This window comes from Talpa europaea (assembly GCF_964194135.1).
Source record: "Talpa europaea genome assembly, chromosome: X".
Lineage (NCBI taxonomy): Eukaryota > Metazoa > Chordata > Mammalia > Eulipotyphla > Talpidae > Talpa > Talpa europaea.
Window position 1 is genome coordinate 21,694,228 of NC_140081.1, and position 25,632 is coordinate 21,719,859.

At 38.8% G+C, this 25,632-nt stretch overlaps 1 pseudogene across 1 annotated transcript; it reads right to left on the bottom strand.

The window, feature by feature from the left end:
• Positions 1-1,638: 1,638 nt before the first annotated feature.
• LOC311187472 (26S proteasome non-ATPase regulatory subunit 4-like) lies at positions 1,639-10,543 on the bottom strand (annotated as a pseudogene). Its single transcript has 2 exons — positions 10,441-10,543; positions 1,639-2,586 (listed from the first exon to the last, which is right to left on the bottom strand). The product of its transcript is annotated as a 26S proteasome non-ATPase regulatory subunit 4-like (transcript).
• Positions 10,544-25,632: the final 15,089 nt, after the last annotated feature.

Sequence of the window (25,632 nt, forward strand, 5' to 3'; positions counted from 1 at the left end):
AGATCTCAGGTTAATTTCAGCTCTGCTTTTGTCACTAAGACCATGAACATCTTTATAATTTTAAATAAAATTTTATCGCTTCCAAGATATTTACCTCCGAAATGAATAGTCTTTCTTTCTTTTTTCTTTTTTTTTTTTTTAATTTTCATCTCTGGCTCTGTAAAAGTCACCAAGGTATTTAAGGCCTCAAAAATGAATAGTTCTTGAATAATTTCAGGGTTTTTTATTTTTTTGTATTTGCATTCTGAGGTCACTGCAAACTTTCCTCTCTCTAAAGATGAGCCTTTTTCACATACAAAAACCTGAATTACAAGTAGACCCAAGAATATATCTTCTAACATCAAATCAATAGACATCCACATTCTGGAAAAGCTCACAGAGTGGATGTTTGGACAATCATACTATGGGTCCAAGATACGTAATATTTAAGTGGTTTGGGGAATGGGTAGGAAGCAGTTTATAATAACACAAACCAAGATTTGATGTGTCATATTAAAGACAACTAGTCTTTCTCTCTTCACTAATTTTTAATTAATTTTTTCTTCCCTTAGTGTATTTTTATATATAGTATTGCATAGGAAAATTAAGACCATTAGAAAAGATATAAGAGATTCAGATTTTGGCTTTTTATAAACACTATCTTTTGAAGGACTTACTATAATCATTTAATTTTCCCAAGGGAAGGCATTTTTTGCACTGTACGTCAAATTGATAAGAACATATTTGCTCACCCAGGCAGTTAGTTTCTATCATTCCAAGTGCCTGAACTTTAGTCTAAGCTCTGAGTATATTAAAAATAAGTTCTAGTGAAAGAAAAAAAAATTTCCTCGTGTAGAATTACTATTTTCTTAAAGGTACCTATATCATTTTTTACATTTTAGATTAATTAGATTCAGAATGATATGAACTTGTCACCTATTACAAAAACTACATGAAGAAGTTTTGAAAATCATATCGTTTTACTTCTAAGCCTCTGCAGGCACATTATTAGACACAGTAGTCCATTATTCTTTCAGTTTGTTTTTCTATGTTATTGAGTTCTGCTAATTCTATCTGTGGTCTGTGTTCCATTTTTTTTAAGATTTATTTATTTATGCATACAAGGTCTGGGGTACAGGCCAGAGGAGTGGGGGGTGAGAGGATTCACCAGAGTGGGGAGCAGAACAGGCAGACTGAAATACACTGCTGAGGGGAGCAGCGCACAAGTCAAGAGAGGTCTGCTGTGCCATGTGGGTTGCTCCCTGGCCGGGTGTCAAACTCGTGTTGCAGAGGCTGCGGACAGCTTCATAAGTTGCGTCTTAACACCTTGCGCCACCAGGGAGGCCATGTGGTCCATTTTTAACTGCATCTTATCTTACACCTATATGATATACCCATGTGAAACATACTCACAACCTTAGTCTCATTACTAATACAGAGATCAGGATCCTCCTGTGTTTTTTCATTTAAAATGAAATGCTTAGTATTTAATATATAAAGATCAAAGACAGTTCAACTAGTTGCAGGTAATTTTTCCTATAATTTGCTAATGTAGGCCATTTTTTTTTTTAAGTTGTCAACCTTCATTTAGATTAAAATGATCACAGATAGTACATCTGACTCTATTATCGCCTCACCCTATGCCTCTCCTGAGCAGGCTCAACAACCCTCTCCCTCCAGTCTCAATTCCCATCCTTCTCCGATGGAAACCCATGCATTTTGAATGGCTTCACTGTTGGGATCCTTGCCTGAAAGATTCTCTAGGATGCTCTGAAAGAATTCCAGGTCCTGCATCATTTCATAATCATCTTCTTCTTTGCCTGGTTCAAAAGTTTCCATGGCTGAACTGGCATCCATGTCAGCTGATACTGCCTAGCCAAACTATACCCTGCAGGGACATCTGCATGGCATAAGCAATCTGTTCTTCCTCAGTCTTACTGCTTAGTTCAGGGAACGCAGTGCAGTCACACTCTTGCTGCTTGATGGTCATCTTCAGCAGGGTATCTTTTCAGTCTTCAGTCCCAGATGTAATAATTACAGCCTCAACAGCAGAGGCCTAGCTGCTTGCCACATTTCCTACTCCTGCCACTACAGATACTCTTCCACAGAAACACAAAGGGCCAGCGCCATCTCAGGCTCAGCCCTGGGACCCACTCCAAATTCAAAGACACTGCTACCAAGACCCAGCATGGTACCACCATCACCAGTCAGAGTGGTGGAACTGATGAGGAAAGGAACCGAGCTGGATCTGTGAGGCACTGTCATTTGATGGAACTGGATCTATCTTCACCATTCAGGGTATATACAAAGGCTTTGCTGTGTTCACTTCTTCTTCCCCCAAGCTGGTAATGTCAATATTTATTTTCTCCTTCTTGAGACATTTAGCCAGTTTCACCAGATCCTTCCCATTGCACTTCATGAGGCTTCCCACAATGGCAATGATTCATATCTTGTGATTATTGTCCTGTTGGTATTACAGAGACAGATGGGCTACACGGATGCCAGTGTGAAGGTGATTTTTGTCCTTGTATTGGACAGTGTAAAGCTTGGACAGGATGTAGCTGGTACTATGGGTGAGTGTGTGAGAGGTGTCAGAAAGTGCTATTTCTGTGTGGACAACAGTGAGTATATGTGCAAAGGTAACTTTCTTCCCATTAGCTGTAGCCCCAACAGGATACCATCACCACAATTTGTCACACCAAGACCTGCAGGAACTCTGCGAACAATGTGGGTCCTGACACGGTGATCAATGACCGTGAAGTACTAAAGTGTAGTACTAAAGTGTAGTATTTCTAATGACATTGTCATGTTAGGCCTGCCCTGACAACAAATAGGCAGTTAATTCTCCTATGCCACAGCAACACTTGTCACAATTTTCACTTTTTTAAACTGTGTGCAAAAAGGGGTTGAACTAACTAGTGAAATATTCAGGAGAGATGAGTAACAAGATCCAAAAACAAAAAGTGGGCAGAGCTGAATATTATCTTCAGCTCTCTGGTAGGCATCAAATTCTTACCCCCTTCTTTCCATCTAAGTTGGCAAGAACACCTGATTGCTCAAAACTATCATTTGAAATAGATACAACTTCAAAGTATAAATTAGTATCATCCTGAAGAAGGCCCTCTTTTTCCATTTATTTCCTTGTGTGAAGTCATTATTATGCATCTATTACAATCATCTCACAATTGGTATGAAAATCTAATGTTAGTATCCTTCTACTTCTCTCCTGACCACTGTGTTATTGCTTGCATGCACTCATCTTAAGACTTCATTCTTTTGTTCCACAAGTGCACCACCCTGTGATATTCCAAGACTTCATAGGAAAAGTTTTCAGAGTCTGAAACTGGGTGAAGAGTTGGAGAAGGCGATTTGGTGGATTTAAGCTCTCCTGTGCTTGCAGAAGGGAGAAGGTGAGAAGCCACATGGATGTGTTCAGCTGCAAAATTCTTTGCACCATCCATTTGTAATTTATAAATGGATTTTTGAATATATCACATTGTTCAATAAAACATTTCAAAATTTTAAAAGCCATATTTGGAAAATGTCCCAAAAATTCAAAAGAAGAAGAGCTTTTTATTTTTATCAACTGAAGTGTCAGACTTAGCAATTCATGATGATGTAGCTCATCAACTTGTAAATTAACTTATTGCACCGATTTGTTTAATGACAAATTCATTTTACAAAAAAAGTTTCCGATCAGATTACAATATAAAATTGGCTATGGGTGCTTAAAACTCTGACTGAATAAAGGATCACAGGGTATAGCAAATGGAAATTTGACATTCAGATATAAAAATAATGTAAATTAATTTCTTGGGAAAGTGAGAAAACTTCAAGATGCAAAGCAGTGAGATCCACAGTCAAGGAGACTTAGTAGAAGGAGAGTTTTTGTTAAAAAGCAAACAAACTTTTTTCAACATAAAATTCAAGGTTCTTAGCATCTTTCATTTGAAGAAAGTGAAAGACATTAGTGGTGATGAAAATGAATCTACACTCACTGACCAGTAAAGCAGAGTGCAATCCAGATAAGGTGCAGAGAGAGGATATTTACATCTTAAGAACAGATTTAGTGCACTAGGTAGTAATAGAAGTAGATAATCCATGCCAGAATAGCTTAGTTTCAGTTAATATACGAAGTGTTGGACTAAGCATCACTTTACTTAATCTTGCCAATACTTCTGTTATATGCAATACTATTTTCATAGTGTAGATGAAGAATATGCAATAAATGAACCAGAACTAGTCCAAAGAAAAGGGTACTGGATATTTGATGTCAGTATTGAAACAATAAAAAGGGTAGGCAGGTGTAAACATCACAGAGGTCAAGAACTGAGATTCAAAAATGAAGAGACAGAGGAGAACATGTTCATGGCAGACCACAGTTGATTTGACCCAATAACACTCTGGGCCACATGAAGTCTTATCGGGGACTGACCTGTAACATGCTTTGCCCCATTTCCTCTACATTGTCTCTCTAGAAAGAACTCTGATTCCATCTCTAATTTATACATAAGGGGGTGTTTTAGGCAACTGATCAATTTTGACAAGACTATAAATATTGGGCCTCCCTGGTGGTGCAAGGGGTTAAGCACAGCACTGTGAAGCTATCACCAGCCACTACAGCACAAGTTCGATCCCCTGGCCAGCAAGCTAACCCACATGGTGCAGCAGACCTCTCCTGTCCTGCCCACTGCTCCCCTCAGCAGTGTATTTCAGTCAGTCTGCCTGTTCTGCTCCCCACTCTGTCTCTGGTGAATCCTCTCACCCCCCACACCTCTGGACTGTACCCCAGTTCTTGTATGCATACATAAATAAATCTTTAAAAAAAAAAGAATACCTCTGGCTGCAGTCATCTCTGAGCATGATATATTGAGTGCAAATAAATTCGTTTTACAGGCTTACTTTTTCATGGGAAAATTTTGGAAGTTCTTGCTTAAGGACACATAAACAAAATGCACTACAATTCCTCGTGTCAGGAAGGAAGTGCAAAGGTGCTATTTTAAAATGTAGATGTCGACGGTGAAGGTGGACGCATATTGCATCGTCACTTAGGAGGCCTTCTTTAGTTTTTAGAACCTGATATTTGCACACTCAAAAATCTCTACACGTGCCTGGGTTAATGTTCCTGAGGAACTAGATAGATGAAAGGTTAATAGAGGTTAACTGGCATGGCAAAACTGAACAGCTGAGCAAATCTCAGTCTCAGGAGAACATCCCACAATAGTTGAAAACAACAGTAATTTATTATACAGAAGTCTAGCAGCTTTTAAGCATCAATTAGAAGAAAGTTTTATTCATTTTATTGTTGATTTTTTTTTTACCCACAGTGATTTTATCCTAAAAACAATGGAACTTATGGGGTGAATATTCCACTTATGCGGTGTTCACTGTTATTAGAAAAGCTTCTGGCTCATCAATGCTTCTTTTTTTTTTAACAAATGACTTTAGATTTTATTTATGAAATATTTATCAATTTTAAAATGTACAGAAAATAGACTGTTGGAGCTACAGTTGTTAGACAAAAAAAAAAAAATCCAATGAACCAGCCTTCACCTGATAATCCCACCTCGCCTTCCCAATGTCAAAGGCAGCATCTGTGATTGCATAACATGGGATTCTATCCCCTCAGAAAACATTAAGACTAAGTGATCCAGAGGAAACAAACTCATTAGCTGGTAGCAAGTCAGTCAAGTCTTTGTGCTAAAAGAACCTTTTTAATAAAGGTAACACAACAACTCTGCTTTGAATTATTAACTAAAATGCTTTTCATCCATGAGAAAATAATATTTTGTCTCAAATTTGAGTAACAAGGCAAGTTATAAGAAAAGTCACATAGAATGAACTTCTCAAGTACCAAGCAAGTTTCTTTAAATAATATCACCAACATTTCAGACTGAGACTTATTTTTATTTAATTTATTATTCTTTAATTTAAATTTTATTTTTTATATTCCCCATACAATTACAACCCCCTTATTTTGACCCCAATTCCTCCTTTCCCCGCCCCCCACCCCCCATAGAGTGTCTCTGGTTCATAGTTGTTTGTTGATTTTGATATTTTCTTTCTTATAGTTATTCTTTTTCCTGGTCCCTTATTTATGTTTTCTAGATTCCTGCTATGAGTGAGACCATCTGGTATTTTTCTTTTTCTTTCTGGCTTATTTCGCTGAGCATGATCCCTTCCAGCTCCATCCATGTTGCTGCAAATTGCATGTGTTTATCTTTTTTGAATGCTGAGTAATATTCCATGGTGTATATGTACCACATCTTCTTGATTCAGTCATCTATTTGGGTGCATTTGGGTTGTTTCCAAAGCTCAGCTATTGTAAATAGTGCTGCTGTAAACATAGGGGTGCAGGTGCTCTTTGGAATTGATATTTCTGTGTCCTTTGGGTAAATACCTAAGGAGTGGAATTGCTGGATCATATGGAAGCTCATTGTTTAGTAGGTCAAGAAATCTCCACACAGCTCTCCATAGTGGTTGGACCAGTTTGCACTCCCACCAACAGTGCAGGAGAGTTCCTTTCTCTCCACAACCTTGCCAACATTTGGTGATGCTAGTTTTTAAATATGTGCCATTCTCACTGGTGTAAGATGGTATCTCATGGTAATTTTGATTTGCATTTCCCTGATTGCAAGTGGCATTGAACATTTTTTCATGTGCCTGGTGGCCACTTGCTTTTCCTCTTCAGAGAAGTTTCTTTTTAGCTCTTCTGACCATTTTTTGACTGTATTATTTTCTTTGTTTTTGTGGAGTCTCATCAGCTCTTTGTAGATTTTTGTCATCAGTCCTTTATCATTAGTGCTGTGTGCAAAAGGGTTCTCCTAGTCAGTGGGGTTTCTCTTTGTTTTTGTTATTGTCTCTTTTGCTGTGCAGAAGCTCTTTAATTAGATGTAGTCCCAGCTGTTCATCTTTGCCTTCACTATCACTGCTTTGGGTGATGTGTCTGTAAAGATGTCTTTGATGTGCATATCATGTAGTGTTTCACTATATTTCCTTCTATGTATTTTATGATTTCAGGTCTTATGTATAGTTCTTGAATCCATTTTGAATTGGTTTTTGTGCATGGTGTTAGGTAGTAGTCAAGCTTCATTCTTTTGCATGTAGCAACCCAGTTTTCCCAGCACCATTTATTGAACAAACTTTCTTTGCTCCAATGCATAGTCTTTGCTCCTTTGTCAAAGATTAGTTGACCATAAAATTGTTGATTTTTTTCTGGATTTTCTATTCTATTCCATTGGTCTGTGTGTCTGCTCTTGTTCCAATACCATGCAGTTTTGATGATTATGGCTTTGTAGTATAGTTTGAAGTCTAGGAGTGTGATGCCTCTATTCCCTTCTTTTTTTTTTTTTTTTTTTCAGGAGAGCCTTGGCTATTTGGGGTTTTTGGTAATTCCATATGAATTTCATCAATAATTGTTCTATTTCTTTGAAGAATGACATTGAAATTTTTATTGGAATAGCATTCATCAATGCTTCTTTAAGGATGGAAACTTGGATAGAATCTTTAATGCATGGGGATTTTAGAACATCAAATGGCAATGGGATCAGAGTAACAGGCCACCATTACTATGCAAAGGAGACATTTCCAAGATAGATACTTGACTAGTAATAAGTAAGTATATTAGGTTAATACCTCAAGCTGGGGCCTCCCCAGTGGCGCAGCGGTTGAGCGCTGGGATGCGAAGCTGCCTGTCAGCCTCTGCAGTGCCTGTTCAATCCCCGGCTGCTCCCCGGCCACCGGAGGAGGGTCCCACATGGTGAGCAGACCTCTCCTGCCACCCGCTGCTCCCCTCAGCAGTGTACTTCAGTCTGCCTGCTCTGCTCCCCGCTCTGGCTGTGGTGAATTCTCTCACCCTCCTGTGCTTCTGACTGTATCCAGTGCTCATGCTCGTATAAAATAAATAAATAAATCTTAAAAAAAAAAAAAGAAACAAAACAAAGGAACAGATAAAAAACTAAAAAAAAAAAAAAAAAAAAAAAAGAAAACAATACCTCAGGCAGGATTAATAACCCTGCTGGCAACAACTTCATTTTTTGCATACTTGACACAAATTTTTCTATAAGCAAATGCCATTTGAATGTTTTGGATCTCCTGTTTGCTTTGGGATGGCATGAATTTTGAATTTAGAAATTAGTACTCTCAATGGACTGTGGCAGAATATTATTGGGGCTTGGTTATGGGTATTGTGTGACAATGTTGCTTCAATAAGCATAATTTTCAAAAAAATAAATTACCATTCCATTTTCTTCCTCTGAATGCCTTTAACCAGTCATTATGTATGTCAGCTCAAACATGGCACCAGGGGCTGACAAGTTCAAGTTCATTGTGGAATAGAGTAATACCTATTGGACCTACTGGTGATTTTTTTAAGTTTGCCTCATGTATATTTATTTACCCTGACTGCCTTAATTTTTTAAGTGATATGCTTTGGATTAAAGTATTTTAAAAAAAGATTTATTTTATTTATTTGTGCATACAAGAGTTGGGGTGTAAGCCAGAGTTATGGAGGGTGAGAGGATTCACCAGAGACAGAGTGGGGAACAGAACAGGCAGATCCACTGAAATACACTTCTGAGGGGAGTAGCGGGCAAGACAGGAGAGGTCTGTTGCGCCATGTGGGTCACCTCCCTGGCAGGGGATCGAATTCATGCTGCAGTGGCTGGTGATAGCTTCATAGTGCTAAGACTTAACCTCTTGCACCTCCTGGGTCCCTGTATTAAAGTATTTTCTAGAAGGCTTTCTGAGAATGAATATAAGTTATACAGAGTAGATAACATAGAACCTGGAACACAGCACAGACCCAATCAATGTCTACTAAAGAAAGTGTTTGTGAAACAGTATCACTCTTAAGCATGTTAGTTTGGGTTAAATCCTGAGCTCAAGATCATAAACAAAAATCCAAAGAGAATGGGACCCAAGACAGAGGGATGTCAGAAAACTGGGACAGAACACAGTGGAAAAAGCATGTGAGCACTGAGGGCTGTGGGCAGCTACTAGAATTAAGCTTCAGATATGGAGGAACCTTGATTCACCTTCTCAAAACGGCTTATACCAGGAATAGTGCAAGAAGGCAATCTGCAAGGTGTTTAGTAGATATTTTCAATATAACAGAAGGCAAAATTCATTCACATCAAAGTTTTACACATGTGTGTGGTGATAACAATGGTGCAAAACAGGTAATGATTACAAAGACTGAAAATTGGAAAATGGACCACAGACTCAGAAGGAAATAAGGGTATTAATGTAAATAAAAAACTAGGAACAATAAATGTTGGCGAAGATGTGGAGAAAAAGGAACTCTTCTACACTGCTGGTGGGAACGCAAACTGGTCCAACCACTACGGAAAGCTGTGTGGAGGTTCCTCAAACTGCTAAAAATGGAGCTTCCATATGACCCAGCAATTCCACTCCTAGGAATCTACCCATAGGACACAAAAATATTAATTCAAAAGGGCACCTGCACCCCTATGTTTATAGCAGCACTATTTACAATAGTTAAGCTATGAAAACAAACCAAATGCCCAAAAATAGATGACTGGATAAAGAAGATGTGATATATATATATACAATGAAATATTCCTCAGCAATCAAAAAAGATAAACTTGGGGAACCAAATAGGACATCAGTGTAAAAAAATAATAATTACAGTACAAACCACAACAAAGCAAAAACAGACAATTGTAAAGCAGAGACATCCTGCAGGGGAGGAGGAGGGAGAGAGGTGAGAGGGAGGGAGGGAGGAGCACAGGGGACTGTGGTGATGGTGCACGGGTGCCTTGGGGAAGGAGATTCTATGGGGACTCAATCTGAGGGGGTGGGGGGAAGCAAATATTGTCTAAAAAATGTAAATAAAATTGATAAATGTTAAAATAAAAAAAAATAAAAAAAGAGATAAACTCATGCCATTCACAGCAACATGGATGGAGCAGGAAGGGATTATGCTCAGTGAAATAAACCAGAAAGAAAAAGAACAGTATCAAATGGTTTCACTTATAGGAGGAATATAGGGGAACCAAATAAAGGATCAGAAAAAAATTATAATAAATTAAAAAAACAAAATTAACAGGCAACTATTAATCAGAGACACTCTGCAGTGGACAAGGAAGGAGGGGGTTCGAAACAGGGGCAGGAAGAGCACAAGGGTACAATGGTGATGGTGCACGGGTGAACTGGTGGTGGAAATTTTACAGGAACTACACCTGAAAGGAGAAAGCATGCATTGTACAAAATGGAAGAATAATGTAAAATATGTATTTTTTAAAAAAGAAAGAAAAACTGGGAAAATAAAATTGGGACAAAGTGATAAGAAAAATGATGAGTATTGAGAGAATGCAAAATCTTCCTCTAACTCTTTCCTGTGAGCCCAGATGTTCATCTTGTTTGTGAGCAGCATTTGCCAGAAATGGCATGAATAATTTTCATTCATCAACTCATTTAATCTAACAATTGTGAACCTACGTCTATCAGCATCTGCATGCTGAGAGACCAAGGCATTGAGGTTCACACAGCTAAGGGACAGAGCTAGGATGCTACCTTTCAGAGATTTGAGGATGTTGGACATGGAACAAAGGGAAAGAGATACTTTTTGTATTTAAATAATTTCTGGGGAATGGGGAGTCTAAACCAAGTGCAGGCACACAAGACAGATTCTTGAACTTCAAGTAATGTTTTGAGGCAGAGACACCCTAAACCCTCAATACTAACAATGCAAAGAGCAAAGGGCTTTGAAAAGATTGTCATTTGGGAAAGTCAAGGTCACAGGTTAAAGTTTTAGCTCTCATGTATCAGCATTGATTTCCTATTGGTTATATATTATATGCTGATAGTTAAACATTCCCATCACTTTTCAAATGTACCAGCAAAAGTTCTCACAGGGTGGGGGTGGTATCTGTAGGGTGACAGGAGTTTAGGAGAAAATATGAGGGAAAAGAAGGAAACGTGGAAAATATTCCAAGGAAGCCCATAAGCAACAGACTATTTATATACGTTATGTCAATGAATCCTCAAAGTTAAAAACTAAAAAGAAAGCAAAAATAAAAATTTACAAAATAGCAGTAATGGGTGTCTTTCACAATGGAAATTGATTTTGTCTCACAAAGGTTAAGACATTTTCCAAAAAATGCAAATGGCCAACAGGCATATGGAAAAATGTTCAACATCACTTGTAATCAGGGAAATGCAAATTAAAACTAACATGAGATACCATCTTACACCAGTGAGAATGGCACATATTAAAAAAACTAGCAACAACAAATACTGGCGAGGTTGTGGAGGAAAAGGAACTCTCCTGCACTGTTGGTGGGAGTGCAAACTGGTCCAACCACTATGGAGAGTTGTGTGGAGATTTCTTGACCTACTAAACATAGAGCTTCCATACGATTCAGCAATTCCACTACTAGTATTTACCCAAAGGACACAGAAACATCAATTCCAAAGGGCACCTGCACCCCTATGTTTATAGCAGCACTATTTAAAATAGCTAAGCTTTGGAAACAACCCAAATGCCCCCAAATAGATGACTGGATCAAGAAGATGTGGTACTTATACACCATGGAATATTACTCAGCATTCAAAAAAGATAAACACATGCAATTTGCAGCAACATGGACGGAGCTGGAAGGGATCATGCTCAGCGAAATAAGCCAGAAAGAAAAAGAAAAATACTGGATGGTCTCACGAATAGCAGGAATCTAGAAAATTTAAATAAGGGACCAGGAAAAAGAATAACTATAAGAAAGAAAATATCAAAATCAACAAACAACTATGAACCAGAGACACTCTATGGGGGGTGGGAGGCGGAGAAAGTGAGGATTGGGGTCAAAATAAGGGGGTTGCAATTGTATGGGGAATATAATAATAAAATAAAAAAAATATGGAAACAACTTAAATGCCCCCCCCCAAAAAAAAAGACATTTTCCCAAGGTCAAATGGATAATAGACCTTAGAACCAGAACTGCCTTCTGAGAAACATATATTATAATTAAATGAGAATGTAGTTGGTGTGTGCTTACAATTTTTTTTTCTTTTCTACATTTTCTATGATGTGGTTAATTCATTATTAAAGTAAAAAGGAGAAAAGAAAATATCAGATGTAGGTCTAAATAGAACCATCAGCACTGGCGACAGCCGCATCATAACAAGTTACCAGATTTGTTCCCAGCTAAAACTAGGGAGAAGGGATTATCGCGCCACAGGAAATGAGTTTGTGAGCAGCTGCTCTCTGTTACCATAGCAACCCAGAGGTCCTGACTTCCCTGTGATGCAGCACCAAATAAAATCTACCAAATCCATGCTAGAAAAATGTCTTCTATCTCTCAAACGCCCTTATAAAAGAGTCACAGTCAACAGGCCTATTCTTTCTGGAAGACACGCACCTCACCCCCATGAGGACTTTGAGTATGAGGAGAGTATGGTGCCATATGCTGTTGATTTAGTGAGTTGAGCATTAGTGGAACTGTGAACTCTCAGACATCATCTTGGCCCAGCACTCAATGGCTGTGCGACCTTGGACAACAGCTTGCCTGCCTTCAGTGAACCTCAGTTTCCTCAACTGTTACCTGGAGCTAGGTTGTCATGAGCACACAGGGACACATAAGCATGCAAAGTGCTTAGCACTGTGTCAGGACCTGAGTGAATGCTTAATAAATATGGCTGCTACCATTTTGTACTTTTATCATTTCTTCTATTCCTTGGACAAATATATACTAATTGCCTGGCTCTGTGTGGGTACTTCTGTAAACATCAGAAATACAGAAAACAATTCTGCTGACACTATTCTGGACACGATCATACTTGTTAAGAAAGTCTTAAACTCCAACTTCAAAATAATTTCATTAAAACAAGCTAAGTTCAAATGATAAACAACTTTTGCTAAATCAAGTTTTCAGAACATGGATTTGAAATCATAACAAGTCACTACACAACAGAACAAGAGCATTTGTGTTTTATTTTTTTAAACAAATTTGAAATTTTAGTTGGGAAATAGACAGTTTATGTAATTGAGATAAAATGCCCAGAATGGGTCCTGATGGTCCAAAGTATTGGCCTTGCCAACTTAGAATAAGAAAAGCTTTTGAATCAGATAGCTCTGGCTATGAAATTGACAGGTCACCTATGGCCTGTTCTATCACCCAGGCAACTTTTTATCCCCTTAGCTCGTTGTACCACAAAAATATCTGATCTGAAGTAGATTTAGGGTTTTCTTAATTGTTCCCACCACCATCTCTTATATCACTTTGGCCCGTTCCCACTCCCCCTCCCCTTTCCCTTAATCTCTGAAGCTTTACTTCATTATTAATGTACAGTTTTTAAAAGTATTTTGCTTTGTTGAATTATTCATGATGTAAGAGTCCGATATTTGTCTTTGTCACTCTGACTTGTTTTACTACATGTACTTCCATTTTGCTGTAAATATTTCATCTTTCCTTATGGCTAAATAACATTCCATTGTGTGGACATATACTATATTTTCTCTTTTTAAGATTTTTTAAAAATTTATTTATACAAGAAGTGGGGTACAGGTCAGAAGCGTAGGAGGGTAGGATAATTCACCATAGACAGAGCAGGGAGCAGAACAGGCAGACAGACTGAAGACACTGCTGAGGGGAGCAGCGGGTGAGGCAGTAGAGGTCTGCCAAACCATGTGGGTTTTTCCCTGGCCAGCCGGGAATCGAACCCACACTGCAGACACTGCAGACAACCTCACAGCTTGGCGCTCAACCTGCTGGAGGAAGCCCTATACTACATCGTCTTGATCCAACCTCATCAGTGGGTATTTAGGACCTCCTAGCTATATCACATGCCCTAGCTATTGCAAATAATGCTGCAATAAACATTATAGAGCATATAATTTTTTTGAATTGATGGCTTTGTGTTCTTGGGACTAATGCCCAAGAGTGGGATTGCTGGGTCATATGCTATTTCCATTTTTAATTTTTTAAGGTAAAATCAGATATCTTTCCAAAATGGCTGCAGGAGTTTACATTCCCACCAACAATATATTAGGGGTTCCTTATTCACTGAATCCTCTCCAGCATTTGTTGTTTAAGGTCTACTTAATATGTGTCATTTACACAGCTATGAGGTGACATCTCACTTGGGTGTGACTTCTATCTCCCTTATTAAAAATGATGTTGAGGGCCTCCCCAGTGGCGCAGCGGTTGAGCGCTGGGTTGCGAAGCTGCCCGCAGCCTCTGTGGCGCCGGTTCGATCCCCGGCTGCTTCCCGGCCACCGGAGGAGGGTCCCACATGGCGCGCAGACCTCTCCTGCCGCCCGCTGCTCCCCTCAGCAGTGCACTTCGGTCCTTCTGCCTGTTCTGCTCCCCGCTCTGGCTCTGGTGAATTCTCTCACCCTCCCGCACTTCTGACTGTACCCAGTGCATATATAAACAAAACAAACAAACAAACAAACAAATAAATAAAACATGCCTTAAAAAAAAAAAAAAATGATGTTGAGGCGCCTCCCTCTTGGCGCAAGGGGTTAAGCAGCACACTACGAAGCAATCCAAAGCCTCTGCAGCATGAGTTTGATCCCTGGCCGGCCAGGGAGCAATCCACATGACGCAGCAGACCCCTCCTGACTCTCCCGCTGCTCCCCTCAGCAGTGTATTTCATTAGATCTGCCTGTTTCACTCCCCACTCTGTCTCTGGTGAATCCTCTCGCCGCACCCCGCCCCCCCGCCCCTGCACCTCTGGCCTGTAACCCAGCTCTTGTATACATAAATAAATGAATCTTTAAAAAAAAAGTGATGATGAATATTTTCCATATATCTATTGGATCCTCTTTGGTGAACTGTCTGCTCAGATCTATTTATTAATGAATTATGTTGTTTCTTTTTTGTTAAATTGAATATATTTTTTGTATACCTTGGATATTAACTCCTTGTTGGTTGTGTAATGTGTGAATATTTTCTTTCATTTAGCAGATGTCTTTTTCATCTAATTAGCTTTTCTTTGGCTGTGTAAAAACTTTTTTAATGAGGTAATCCCAATTGCTTATTTTTGTTTTTTTTTACCCCTTGGTGTAGGAGTCCAGTCTTCAAAGACGTTTTTATCAATAATGCCATGAAATATATCACCGATGTTTTCTTTTATATGTTTTATTGTTACAGGTATTATTTTTGTGCCTGGAATAACAGAATCATCCAACTTCAGTCTTTTACATGTGGCCTTCCAGTTTTCTCAGCACCATTTGTTAAAAAGACTCTCCTTTCTCCATTGTATGATTGCGGATCCTTTATTATTAATGAAGCTTTGAAATATGAGTGGATTTATTTCTGGGCTTTAAATTTTTTCTCCATTGATCAATGTTTCTATTTTTGTTCCAATACCACGTTATTTTATTTACTGTTTTTCATAACATAGTTTCAAGTTAGGTTGTATAATGTCTCCATTTCTCTCCTTTTTGTTTTTCCTCAGAATTACTTTTGCAATTAGAGTCTTTTTATGGTTCCGTATATATTTTAGTATTTTTTGTTTAGTTTCCTTGAAGAATACTAGTGATATTTTAAAAGTGACTGCTTTAAATCTATATATCCTTTTATGTATATTTGTCATTTTGACTGTATTGATTCTCCATGTCCATGAGCATAGAATATCTTTCATTTCCTTATGTCATGATCTAGATCCTTTAGTAGTATCTTATTGTATCTTGTAGTTTTCATTGTATAAGTCCTCCTAGGTTAGCAATTTTGTCTTTTTATGAATTGTACTTTGGGGCCTGTATCCATTGTACCTAATCTAAAGTCATAGACATTTTTTTTAAATATTTATTTATTTATTTATGCATACAAGAACTGGGCCATAGGCCAGAGGTGTGGGGGCGGGGCGTGAGAGGATTCACCAGAGACAGAGTGTGCAGCAGAACAGGCTGATTGACAGAAATACAATGCTGAGGGGAACAGTGGAGTTAGCCGGGATAGGTCTGCTGAGCCACGTGGGTATCTCCCTGGCTGTGGCTAAAACTTGTGCTGCAGTGATTGCTGGATAGATTTGTAAGTTGTGTCTTAACCCCTTGCGCCACCAGGGAGGCCCTAAAGTCACAGGCTTTTTTTTCCAAAAATTCTATACTTTTAGATTTTACAAGTACATATATAATACTTTTAGAGTCTTTAAAACAGACTGCAAGGTCTAGAGCAAAGTACCTTTTATTTGTTCGGTTTATAGTTATTTTTTAAGAGTTATTTATTTATACGAGAACTGGGGTACAGGTCAGAGGCACATGGGAGGGTGAGAGAATTCACCAGAGACAGAGCAGGGAGCAGAACAGGCAGACGGACTGAAGACACTGCTGAGGGGTGCAGCGGGAGAGGCAGGAGGGGTCTGCCATTCCATGTGGGTTTTTCCCTGGCCGGCAGGGAATCGAACCTGCTCTGCAGAGGCTGCGGACAGCTTCACAGCACAGCACTCAACCCGCTGCACCACCGGGGAGGCCCTGTTTGGTTTACAGTTTGTGTGTACAATTGGTACCACTGATATATATTCTTCTTACTTTGTCCAGTATCTCACTGTCATTAGTGCTGTAACTTTGTAATAAGTTTGGAAATCAGGTAGTATGAATTTCTGACTTTATTTTCCTTTTTTTTTTTTAAGATTTATTTATTTATATAAGGACTGGGTACAGTCAGAAGAGCGGGAGGGTGAAAGAATTCACCAGAGCCAAAGGGGAGAGGAGAGCAAAGCAGGCAGACTGACGAAGTACACTGCTGAGGGGAGCAGCGGGTAGCAGGAGAGGTCTGTGCGCCATGTGGGACCCTCGCCCGGCAGCCAGGGATCGAACCCACGCTGCAGAGGCTGCGGGAAGCTTCACAACCCAGCACTCAACTGCTGGGCCACTGGGGAGGCCCTGACTTTGTTTTCTTTTATCAGAATATTTAGCCAAATCCTACACTTTTTTGTGAACGAAAACCCAAATAATAAATATTTTTTATTTAGTCCACCTGATCTTAGTTTTTTTATACTTCTTATTTGGCCTTCATTATTATTATATTTTTTAATGATTGCATTTTACCTCCATCATTGGTTTAGTGTTTATGTTGGGGTTTTCTTTTGGTGATTATCTTAGAGTTTACAATATATATATATCTGTTATTAATTAGAGCCTACCTTCAAAAATAGTACATGGCTTTAAGTTCATTATAAAATACACTCTCAAATACGTCCTTTATGTGATGGTTACATTTCAACACTTACATATGTTCTAAACACACAATACATTACTATTATTTTTGCTTTAGAAAGTCAATTATCTGTTAGAGAAATTAAAAATAACAAATTATATATATATATTGCTTTTAATTATTCCATTTCTAGCACTCCTAATTTCTTTGTGTACATCCAAGTTTCTGTCTATGTCATATTCCTTCCTGAAGAGCTCCCTTTAACAAGTTATTTGTAGCTCGTGTCTACTATCAATAATTTCTTTCTGCTTTTGTTTTTCTAAACAAGTCATTTCTCATAACATTTGGGAAGATACTTTTATGACCTCTATTTCTTTCTGGATTTGGCACTTTAAAGATGTCACTCTATTAGCTTCTGGTTTGGTGAGTTTCTGATGAGAAGTCTGATGTTTACATATCTTGTCCTAAAATGTAATTTTTTCCACTCTGCTGGCCTTCTAGATTGTTTTTTGTTTGTTTTTGCCCGCAGCAGTTTGAACATGAAATAACATGAGGTGTGTGACTCCTTTGATATTTATGTTATTTACTGAAGGTATGTCAAATATGGTCTTTATTATGTTGAGGTGTGGACCTTCTATATCCAATTTCTTGAGGATTTTTATCAAATTTCATATTGAATTTTGTCAAATGCTTTCACTGTATCTACTAAAATGATCATATGATTTATTTTATATATTTAATTATCTTCATGTTGTGCATCGAAGTTATAGATTTTATATGCTTAACCATCCTCATATTCCAAGGGCAAATTCCACCTGGTGATAGTGTATGATTTTTTTCTTTTTAGTGGAAAAAGAATAGAACTTTATTTTTATTTATTTATTTTTTTATAAATAATAAATTTTATTTTTATATTCCCCATACAATTGCAGCCCCCCCCATTCTGACCACAATCCCTCCCGTCCCGCCCCCGCCCCCCTAAAAGTGTCTCTGGTTCATAGTTTTTTGTTGATTTTGATTTTCACTTTCTTATAGTTAATCATTTTCCTGGTCCCTTATTTAACTTTTCTAGATTCCTATTATGAGTGAGACCATCCGGTATTTTTCTTTTTCTTTCTGGCTTATTTCGCTGAGCATGATCCCTTCCAGTGCCATCCATGTTGCTGCAAATTGCATGTGTTTATCTTTTTTGAATGCTGAGTAATATTCCATGGTATATATGTACCACATCTTCTTGATCCAGTCATCTATTTTTGGGCATTTGGGTTGTTTCCAAAGCTTAGCTATTGTAAACAGTGCTACTATAAACATAGGGGTGCAGGTGTTATTTGGGATTGATGTTTCTGTGTCCTTTGGGTAAATACCTAGGAGGGGAATTGCTGGATCATATGGAAGCTCTATGTTTAGTAGGTCCAGAAATCTCCACACAGCTCTCCACAGTGGTTGGACCAGTTTACACTCCCACCAACAGTGCAGAAGAGTTCCTTTTTCTCCACACCCTCGCCAACATTTGTTGTTGCTAGTTTTTTTAATATGTGCTATTCTCACTGGTGTAAGATGGTATCTCATGGTAGTTTTGATTTGCATTTCCCTGATGACAAGTGATGTTGAACATTTTTTCATATGCCTGTTGGCCATTTGCATTTCCACTTCAGAGAAGTTTCTTTTTAGCTCTTCTGCCCATTTTTTGACTGGATAATTTTCTTTGTTGTTGTTGAGTCTCATCAGCTCTTTGCAGATTTTTGTGATCAGTCCTTTATCATTAGTGTTGGGTGCAAAAATATTCTCCCCGTTGGTGGGGTTTCTCTTTGTTTTTGTTATTGTCTCTTTTGCTGTGCAGAAGCTCTTTAATTTGATGTAGTCCCAGCTGTTTATCTTTGCCTTCACTATCACTGCTTTGGGTGATGTGTCTGTAAAGATGTCTTTGATGTGCAAATCACGTAGTGTTTCGCCTATATTTCCTTCTATATATTTTATGGTTTCAGGTCTTATGTCAAGTTCTTTAATCCATTTTGAGTTGATTTTTGTGTATGGTGTGAGGTAGTGGTCAAGCTTCATTCTTTTGCATGTAGCGACCCAGTTTTCCCAGCACCATTTATTGAACAAACTTTCTTTGCTCCAATGCATAGTCTTTGCTCCTTTGTCAAAGATTAGTTAACCATAAATCTGTGGGTTTATTTCTGGATTTTCTATTCGATTCCATTGGTCTGTATGTCTGTTCTTGTTCCAATACCATGCATTTTTGATGATTATGGCTTTGTAGTAGAGTTTGAAGTCTGGGAGTGTGATGCCTCCATTTCCTTCTTTTTTTTTTCAGGAGAGCTTTGGCTATTTGGGGTTTTTGGTGATTCCATATGAATTTCATCAATAATTGTTCTATTTCTTTGAAGAATGACATTGAAATTTTGATTGGAATAGCATTGAATCGGTATATTGCTTTTGGTAGGATGGCCATTTTAATAATGTTTATTCTTCCAATCCATGAGCAGGGGATGTCTTTCCATTTCTTTGTGTCTTCTTCTATTTCTTTTAACAGTGTTTTATAATTTTCCTTGTATAGGTCCTTTACCTCTTTTGTTAGATTTATTCCCAAGTATTTGATTTTTTTGTTTCGATAATAAAAGGGATGTTTTTTTTTTATTTCTTCTTCTTCAGATTTATTGTTTGTGTATAGGAAGGCTACTGACTTTTGCGTGTTGATTTTGTATCCTGCCACTTTACTGAATTGATTGATAAGTTGAATTAGTTTTTCTGTGGAGTTTTTGGGGTTCTCTATGTATATTGTCATATCATCTGCAAAGAGTGATAATTTGACTTCTTCTTTTCCTATTTGGATTCCTTGGATGTCTTTCTCTTGTCTTATTGCTCTGGCTAGGACTTCCCGTATTATATTGAAAAGCAGTGGTGAGAGTGGACATCCTTGTCTTGTTCCAGATCTTAATGGAATTGCTTTCAGCTTTTCACCATTGAGGATGATATTGGCTGTTGGCTTGTCATAGATGGCCTTTATGATGTTGAGGTATGTTCCTTGTATCCCAAGAATTTCAAGGGCTTTTATCATGAATGGGTGTTGCACTTTGTTGAAAGCTTTCTCAGCATCTATTGATATTATCATATGGTTTTTATATTTCTTTTTGTTGATGTGTTGGATAACGTTGATTGATTTTCGGATGTTAAACCATCCTTGTGTCCCTGGAATGAATCCTACTTGGTCGTGGTGAATTATCTTATGGATGCATTGTTGGATTCTGATAGCTAAAATTTTATTGAGGATTTTTGCATCAGTGTTCATTAGGGAGATTGGCCTGTAGTTTTCCTTTTTTGTGTTGTCCTTATTTGGTTTTGGTATTAGTGTAATGTTGGCTTCATAGAACGTGTTTGGTATTGTCCCTTCCTTCTCAATTTTTTGGAAGAGTTTGTGAAGGATAGGCACTAATTCGTCTCTGAATGTTTGGTAGAATTCATTTGTAAATCCATCAGGTCCTGGGCTTTTGTTTTTGGGAAGGTTTTTGATTACCATTTCAATTTTGCTGCTTGTAATTGGTCTGTTTAGGTGTTCTATTTCTTCTTGATCTAGCTTTGGGTGATTGTAGAGTTGTAGGAATTCGTCAATCTCCTCTAGATTGTTGAACTTGTTTCCATATAACTGTTTATAGTAGTTACTGATTATTCTTTTGATTTCTGCTGTGTCCGTTGTGATTTCTCCTCTTTCATTTATGATCCTGTGTATTTGTGCTTTCTCCCTTTTTTCCTTTGTGAGCCTGGCTAGGGGTTTGTCTATTTTATTGATTTTTTCAAAGAACCAGCTCTTGGTTTCATTGATCTTTTGGATTGTTTTTTTAGTTTTAATTTCATTTATTTCTGCTTTGGTTTTTATTATTTCTTTTCTTCTACTGGTTTTGGGGTTTTTTTGTTGTTCTTTTTCTAGATATCTTAGCTTCGAGATTAGGTTGTTTCTTTGAGTTCTTTCTTGTTTTTTGATGTGAGCTTCTATTGCTATATATTTTCCTCTTATTACTGCTTTTGCTGCATCCCATACATTTAGGATATTAGTGTCCTCCTTGTCATTCAATTCAAAGAATTTTTTAATTTCTTCTTTGATCTCCTCATTAGTCCAGTGGTCTTCGAGTAGTTTGGTTTTTAATCTCCATGAGGTAGAATAGTTCCTTGCCTTCTTTTTATGGTTTATTTCTAGTTTGATGCCTTCATGGTCAGAAAAAATGGTTGGTATGATTTCAATCTTGGTGTATCTGTTGATGTTTGTCTTGTGCCCCAGTATGTGATCGATCCTGGAGAATGATCCATGTGCGCTTGAGAAAAATGTGTACTCCGTTTTTTTTGGGTATAGTGTTCTATAGATGTCTGTTAAGCCCAATTGCTCTAGCTCCTTATTTAGAGCTTTAGTTTCTTTACTTATTTTTTGTCTTGTTGATCTATCCATTGTTGTTAGTGGTGTGTTGAAGTCTCCCACTACGTATGTGTTTTCTCTGATGTCTGTTTTCAGAGAGGACAACAGTTGTCTGATATATTTTGGTGCTCCTTCGTTTGGTGAGTATATGTTAATGAGTGTTATTTCTTCTTGAAGTATTGTCCCCTTGATCATAATGTAGTGACCACTGGGGTCTCTTTTTATTTTTTTGAGTTTGAAGTCTGTTTTATCTGATATAAGCATAGCTGTTCCTGCTTTCTTCTTTGGTCCATTTGCTGGTAGGATTGTATTCCATCCTTTAACTTTAAGCCTATTTTTATCTTTTGTAGCTAAATGTGTTTCCTGGAGACAGCAAAAGGTTGGGTTTTGTTTCTTAATCCAGGCTGCAACTCTGTGTCTTTTTATTGAAGAGTTTAGTCCATTTACATTTAGAGTTAATATTGATATGTTAGCATCTGTATTTGCCATTGTGATTTTCTTTCCTTTGATTTTATTTATTTATTCTTTGAATAACTTTTTTTTTTTGGCCTTCTTTCATTGTTATTCGTCCCTCTGAGGTTCTGGCTTTAGGACTCCTTGTAGTATTTTTTGGAGTGGGGGTTTAGTTGTAATGAAATTCCGGAGTTTCTGTTTGTCTGGGAAGGTCCATATTCTTTCTTCAAAGAGGAAGGAGAGCTTTGCGGGATAGAGTATTCTTGGTTGGCATCTGTTTTCTTGGAGTCTGTTGACTATGTCCCTCCACTCTCTCCTTGCCCATAGTGTTTCTTTGGAGAAGTCTGATGTCAGCCTGATTGGCTTTCCTTTGAATGTTATCTGTTTCTTCCCTCTTGCCAGCTTCATTATTTTTTCCTTGTCCTGGATTCTTGGGAGCTTTACTATTATGTGTCTTGCTGTGTTTTTCCTTTTGTCGTGGAAGTTTGGTGTTCTTCTTGCTTCTTGTATATCAATTTTCAGCTCCTTCTTCACATTTGGGAAGTTCTCTTCAATTATCTCTTTGAATATTTTCTCTGTTCCTACATCTCTCTCCTCTCCTTCTGGTATTCCTATAACTCTTATATTTCCTTTCCTCTTGGAGTCAGATAGTTCCCGAAGTCTTTCTTCGTTCTTTTTCCTTCGTACTTCTCTTTCCTTTTCTGTTTTGGTTCTTTTTATTTCTGTGTCTTCAAGATTACTTATTCGTTCTTCCATTTCATCTATTCTGCTTTCATTGTTTTTCCCAGAATTCTTTAGTTCTTCCATTAATTCTTGATCTCCTGCATTTCTTTTACTTCCCTCTTTAGGGACTCAATTTCATTCTTCTGACCATTGTTTTCCCTCTCTAGGGACTCGATTGCATTCTTCTGATCGTTGATTATTTTTCCCTTATCATTGTTTTCCTTTATGACTTCTGTCAGTTTTTTAATTACGGCAATTTTAAATTCTCTTTCTGGAAGGCTCAGAAGTTCTTCCAAGTTACTGTCGTTGCAATCTGGGGGCTGGTTTTCTTTTTGTGGTGTGCTTTTTCCCTGGGGAGTTGCTAGGTTGCGTGTGGTTCTTCTACTCCCTACTGTCTGTTTTCTAATTTGCCGTATGCGTTGGGACAGTGTGTTGTTGGGACTGGCCGGCATCTTGGGCGAAGTTCTCTGCTCCCCTCTGGTTCCTCCTGGAGCCATATGTCAGTTTCAAGCAGTCTTTACTAGAGAAAGGTCCCTGTTCTAAAATGCCGATGTGGGGACACACTCCCCTGTGCGCCTGGTCTGCCCCGGCGGTGGGTTCCTGCTCCCCCTCTGGGCTTGGACTGCAGGCCAGAGGGGGTCTGGCGTGGGCGGACTTCCCCCGCTCACCTCTGGCTCCTGAGGAAGCCTTCTTTACTGAAGAAATGCAGTCTTTACTGAAGAAATGTCCCTGTTCTAAAATGGTGATGTGGGACACACTCCCTGCGCGCCCGGTCTCAGGCACACTCTTCTGCGCGCCTGGTCTGCCCCGGCTGTGGGTGCTCGCTCCCCCTGTGGGCTCAGACTACTGGTCGGAAGGGGCCTGGCGTGGGCTAACTCCCCAGCCACTGGCTCCTCCAGGAGCCTCTGCTGGCTTCAAGTCGCTAGGTGGCGCCAGACATCTCTCCTAGAGCCCTTGGGGAGCTGATTTTCCACCCCGTGGGACTGGGAACAGAGCGGGAATGGTAGGGTAAACCTCAACGGCTTTGGGGTGCTGTGTCTGCCTTGTGCCCCACCATCGTGGAGAACCCACGCCCCTAATTTCGTGCCCCCGGTCTCAGTTCAAAGCCCTCAGTTCCAGGACTTGGGCTGTAGCCCAGTTCAGTGGCGCGTGAATGGCGCCTTTTGAATCCGGCTTCCGTGCCTGGGTCCCTAGTTCCTGCTCACTCAGTGAGGTCCTCTGCTCGTCTCCCCGCAAGCCTAGGTCGCAGGTGCGGGGACCTGCGCTTGCTTTTCAACCGCACTGCTTTTCCGCGCGATCCAGTTTCTGGTCTGCGCTGCTTTTCCGCGCAATCCCTATCCTGATCCGCGTCTGGTTTTCCAGCGCACTGCTTTTCAGTGCAAGCTTACCTGGGTGGCCCGGGGCTGTGTGCTGGTGCTGGCCTCCTCCTGGGGGGCGGGGTCTCTCTTTAATGGCGCCCAGAGCTCACCTCTGCGGCGGATCCTGCAGGATTCTCCACAGCTCCCGTTCACGAGGTGTGGTGGCTGAAATAGTTCCTTTCCACTCACAGTCCCGCTTGCCGCGTAGTTTGTTCTTGTTGGTCCTATTAGTTTTTTGTTTTCCTCCTCTCTGCCGGTTGGAGAGTGCCGCCTCTGTGGGCGGGGGAGGGGAGCAGGGTTCTGCGCTTCCCTCCCTTCTGGTCCTCTTTTATGGCCACTTTCTTCTTCGGGCTGTTTGCTGGAGTCACCCATTTATCTTCTGTGTCCCAGTTCTCACTGGGACCTGCCGCTTTTCCTCCCTATTAACTTTTTTTAATGGGAGATCTTACTCGCAGCATCTCCTCGCTGCCATGTTGCTCCGCCCATCTCCAGTGTATGATTCTTTTAATGAGTTCTTGAATTTGTTTTGCTAGTATTTTGAGAATTTTTGCATCTATTTCATCAGGGATATTTGTCTACAGTTTTCGTGTAGTGTCCTTATCTGGCTTTGATATCAGAGTGATGCTGACTTCAATGTGTGACTTTGGGCGTATTCTCCCTCTGGAATATTTTGAAAGAGTTTAAGAAGGATTAATTTTAGTTTTCCTTTAAATGTTTTGTAGAAATCATACCAATGAAGCCATTGTTTCCTTGTTGGGAAGTTTTTGATTACTGATTTAATCTCCATACCTGATATTGATCTGTGTAGATTTTCTATTTCTTCCAGATTCATTTTTGCTAGGTTGCTCCTATCTAGTAATTTATCCATTTCTTTTAGGTCATTCTATTTGTTGGCATGTAATTGTTTATAGTAAGTAGTATCTTATGTTTCTATGTATTTATGTAGTATCTATTACACTATCTGTTCTTTAATTTCTGGCTTCATTTACTGTGTGTGCCCTTGTTACTTCTTACTTAGGCTAGCTAAAGATTTCTCAATTTTATTTTTTTTTAAACCCTCTGAATTTCACTGACTTTTTTCCTATTGTTTTTCTGATCTCTGTTTCATTTATTCCCACTCTGATCTTTGTGATTTTCTTCCTTCTGCTAACTGTAGGCTTATTTTATAGTTTTTATTTTGTTATCTTTTTTTTAGGAAGGTATAAGGTGAGGTTGTTTATTTAAGCTCTTTCCATTTCCTTAACATAGGCATTTATTGCTATAAATATCCCTAAGAATTATATTTGCAGTACTTGTAGGTTGTGGTATATTGTGTTTCCATATTCATTTGTTTTGAGATTTTTTTCATTTCACTTTTGAATTATTCTTTAGCCTATTGTTTTTTCAGGAGGGCACTGTTGATTTTCCACATACTTGAACATTTTCTGGCTTTCCTTTTGTTTCATACCCTTGTAGTAAGATACACTTGGTATGATTTCTATCTGCTTAAATTTGCTATCTTCTTTGGGGGCTATATGATCTATGTTTTTGTATAGTTGAACAGAATGTGTATTCTGATACTATTTGTTGGAGTGTTTGAGAAATGTTTGTT